Genomic DNA, 4578 nt, shown 5'->3' on the forward strand with positions numbered 1-4578 from the left:
CTACACCCTTGAGAAAGTTGAATGGCTCCGTATCCGCCTCGACATCCGCCACCCCACACCCGATGCAAGTTGGGGACCGGGCCCTTTGTCCCCATAGCACCCACCCCAGAAACTGGAGGGAATCTAGACGCTTGCTCCTCAAACAAAAACATCCACATGTAAAAGCCTGCCTTGGACAAATTAAGGTAAACATCTCTTGGATCTGTTGCTGTTGACAGCATGTTTTCAATTTGCAACGCAAATGCGTCGGAAGCCTTTCTGCCGGGGAACCGGATGGCCCAGGGAATTGGTAATTGGTAATGAGTCGTGCAGCCTCTCGGGTCTCAGTTACCATTCTGAATGGAGCCCTGCTAATCGTGAATTACCTGATACTGTTGGAAACCTTTGCAACATGAGCCAAACCCCTGGATTCATTCCCTAGCTTAAAACAAGAGTGAAAACTGTCTGATTGGCATTCATAAGGGGAATCAGGGGGACGGAAGTGAACGATGAGAGAACCAGCTAGGGGGTTCTGTTCCGAAGCCTGAGGGGTTTTTTTTCCCCCCCAGGATACGCCAGGGGAAGTTTCCCAGGAATGTCAGGCCTTGGGAAGCGGAATGAATGTACACCTCACATTCTGCAAGGGTCAAAAATTCCGGCCTTGGAATTTTCATTTCTGCCTCATCGCTGTCCCCGTCCAGAGGCTCAAAGTAGTCTTGTAGCAATTTTCAAGACGAAACAGATTTTGCTATTTATCGCAAGCCCGGCTTTTCTTTGAAAACAAAACAAAAGAAGCTTATCATCAGAGCCTTACAAACTAACCCAAACAATGCATCTTCTTTTCTGAGAGGTACCAATATTAATGTCTATGTTACGATATGGTCCGCTGCATTTTACTTCCAGTATGTGCAGTCATCCTAAGGGAACCATCTAGCAGAAAAACAGAACTTTTACATCACTCGCTTTCCCGGCCTATTCCAGCTCCATATTTATATCACTGCTTTTCCTTTACACTCTTTGGTTTATAGTAGCAATAATTTTCCCTCATATATAGTCCAACGAACAACCAATTAACAAATGCCCAGAGCGGCAAGCATTCTTGGCTGTCTTGCCTAGTCAGTCATTAATTTGGTGAAGGAAGGGCTAACAAACTCATAAAGGGGAACGTGAATTTTAGAAGTTAGTTCCATTTTACATTATTAAAAAGGAAAATGTAGTAAAAATAATAAGAGCTTTGCCAAAACTCTACAGCAAAGTCAATTAGTCTCACAAAGAGCCGGGGAGTCTACGATCTGAACTTGCATTTGGAACCACTTAGCCTATTAAAACAACTCCAAACTTCATCTCTTGCAAATCATATTTCAGTGCTCATGGCTGGATCCTAATGAGTAAGATTCTTTCACCATCCTGGGATGCAACACAATTTAAAGAATTCCGTGTGTCTGCGTATTTCCACTACACACGTGTGACTTCACACATGGCTAATTTCTCACATGTATATGTACACACCTATCATGTAAATTGCATGCACCAGTCTAGTTCTCTACAACACAGAGCAAGCTAGGTGCTGCATCATATAGTGATATAGTATATACTTTTAGGATGCCTTTAAAAGAAAACAAATTTCAAACAGAAAACTAGCAACACGGACATCACAAGCCTGCCTGTGGCAAAAACAAAACGTGTCTCAACCAGAAGCGAAATCATTTTCACAACTTTCACTGTATTTCAAGTGTGAGGGGAATGCTGTTTCTTCAGTTAAGACAATTTGGTAATTGACTCAAGACAGGCCGTTCGTTCAATCAGTGTATCACTCTGAGCAATAAAGATTTGGTTTTGCTCTGATCAGTGGGACAAAGTTAAAATGCTAAGTGAGATTAGTTTCGTAGATAATTCTGCCAAGTAATGTTTTCCAATCAATTACATGAAGTCACCGATAGGGCTTTTTTTTTTTTTTTTTTAAGAAAAACATATCTTATTTCATTGAAATCCAATGTTCCCCAAATGAAAACGAAGTTATCCCCTTTCAGACCCATGGCTCTCAACTCGCAGCCTCTATAAAAATCCCAAGCAATTTCTATAGGTTTTCCAAGGAAGATTCAGCTCTAATTAACTACAATTTTGTCCATATTTTGTTTTCCTACTGCACTGAAAGAATAGCAGGGGGTTAGCCCTGCAGAAAAGAAGATTATTAAAACTTTAATAACCTGAGCCTTTGAACCTTTCCAAATTCTTTACAATTTTCCCACATTTCCAGCCCAGATGTCTGCGTGCGGTTATAGTGGCAACGTGAACGTTTTGTTTACAATGTTATTCACCTTATTTATGACCTCCTTTTAAAAAAAAAAAGCAGCAGAACACACAGTAATTTTGTAGTTCTCCTAGGCAAAGGAATCCAGTTGTTCTTAAAAGCAAATTTGCAAGCATGATTTTTATTCACGTTTAAGTTAAATCTTCCCGGTCACGTCTTCCCTGCTGCTAGAGGTGAATTGTTAGACAGCCTAGCAACGTGGCCGCTGAACCACGGCGTTCTTTTCAATCAAGCTACCCAGCTTCAAAAGACTGAAAAGAGACTTCACTTGAACTCTTGAGATTGTCACCAAAGTTCTAAGAGGGTGGCATCCTTTAACATAATCAGCTGCCAGCCGGTTTACCAGAAAGGGATATTTGCATACAACAAAAGCCACAACAGAATTGCCTCCCATAGAACCCAATACAGCAGTTGTATTATCCCAGTCCCAGATACCAACAGTTCCCCCCAATAGTCAGTTAGGACTTTTAAGTTAAAAAAAAAATTATTCTAGCAAACCCACTGCCACCTAAATGATTGCGTTTCACAAACATCTGTGCTCTGTGATCGAGTGCTAGCAAAAGAAACGTGAGGAGGTGTGTTGAATGGTACTTTCAGGAAGTTTGCCAAAAGGGAGCCGACTGACCTTCTTCTTCCCTTCCTCTTCGTGCTGAATAGAATTTTAGAGTGATGGCTGGAGCTCTGGCAGCCATCTTGGACCACAAGTCCAAGGAGCAAAAGCTAAGGAAGACAGAGCACGGACATAGCAGGAGCCCAGGTCCCTGGGAATCATGGAGCTACCTTTCCCATTATGCAAGGCCTGCTCTTAGAACTGTTTTATATATGAAAAAGAGATAAACCTCATTATTGTTTAAGCCGCTGTTATTTGGGGATGCTTTTTGTTTAATATGACAAAATCTAGTCCTAAGTAACGTATCATAACTTGATTTAAAAGGCTCTATTTATAGTTATATTCTGCTAGCTGAGAAAGAGAAAAGCCATCCCTGACATCTAGGAGCTGGCCTGGTGCTGTTAGCCGGGGCTTGGTGTTGCTAGAAGCTACCCTGGTATTCACAATTAGGCGTTGGTGCTGTCCTGTTGAACGTAAGCAATTTCACAAAACATCAGCCTCAGACAAGGGCGCTCTGTGACCGTGAAGGATAAGACAAAAGGAAGACCATTCCATATCATGTCTGAGCACCGACGAAGCATGAACTTTGTCCAAACCACAAAATCCCGAATCCCTCCCTATCCTGGCTAATATGAGCGACCACTGTTTTTACCAATCACAGGTCTTGCATGGCTATGTTCCTCTCGCCCTCCCGCCTTCTAGATAACATTGATTAAGATGCCCAATTCTAGAGTTCATTCTACTTCCTGAGAGCATCCAATTCAGACCAAAACTTCACCTCTTTGAATCCTTTCCCAAATCACCTAACACTGTCCTAATCCTAGAACACCTTTTCTAACACCCGCCTACAGACGCTCCCACGGTTTCCCATTGTGTGTTCTCCCCCATTGCAGTGAGTCAGTAAAACCCAGTTTGTTCAACTACAGGTTTGTTCCTGGAGGTCTCTGGCTGGTGGCCATTGGTGTAGCTATGTTTGTCTCCCTACGGCAGAAAACTAAAACAAAAACAAAAACTTAAAACTTAAAACAATAAACCCACCCACCATATCAATCCATAATTCAAATGATCTCACCCCTAAATGGAAAGCCCCAAGTTTTCAATAGACTTCAGTCCCTAAAAAACCAAATCAGCACTTTGTGATCATCAGACTCATTGAAATGATCCCCCTGTGCTATTGCCACAGCTTGGAACAGACTCAGCCTGAGCCCCCGTCATGTACCAAGTTCACAGTAACTATAGCCCAGTTCAGCTCAATCAATGCGCAAAGAGGTAAATGCCTACTCTGTCTACTTCTTCTCCCTTTCTTCCCTTCCTGTTTTGTTTTTTTTTTTTTTCCTCCCAGCTCCTTCTCTCTCTCTCTCCCTTTTGACCTCTCCACCATCAGACTCCAAACTTTTCGGTGGTTCCTGGGCTGGGTTCGCTCAGAGCTGTAAGGAGCTCTGTGCGGGACTAAGTTCTTCAATCACATTTGTCACATCCATCACTCAATGGCAGCTCTTGTTGCTGTCCTGTCGGCCACCCTGCCACTCGGAACTTGTCCCTGCCACACTTCTTTCTGCTCTTTACCTCTTAAAAATGACCATTGCTTACCTCATTTTCTCAAGCAAAGTAATAATCTCTTTATTTGAATGATCGAGTGTTCTAAGAAATGAAAGCTAAAAGTAACAACGTCTCTTCT

Source organism: Puma concolor, chromosome B4 (genome assembly GCF_028749965.1).
Source record: "Puma concolor isolate L17-30 chromosome B4, mPumCon1.1.hap2, whole genome shotgun sequence".
In the NCBI taxonomy this organism is placed as follows: Eukaryota; Metazoa; Chordata; class Mammalia; order Carnivora; family Felidae; genus Puma; species Puma concolor.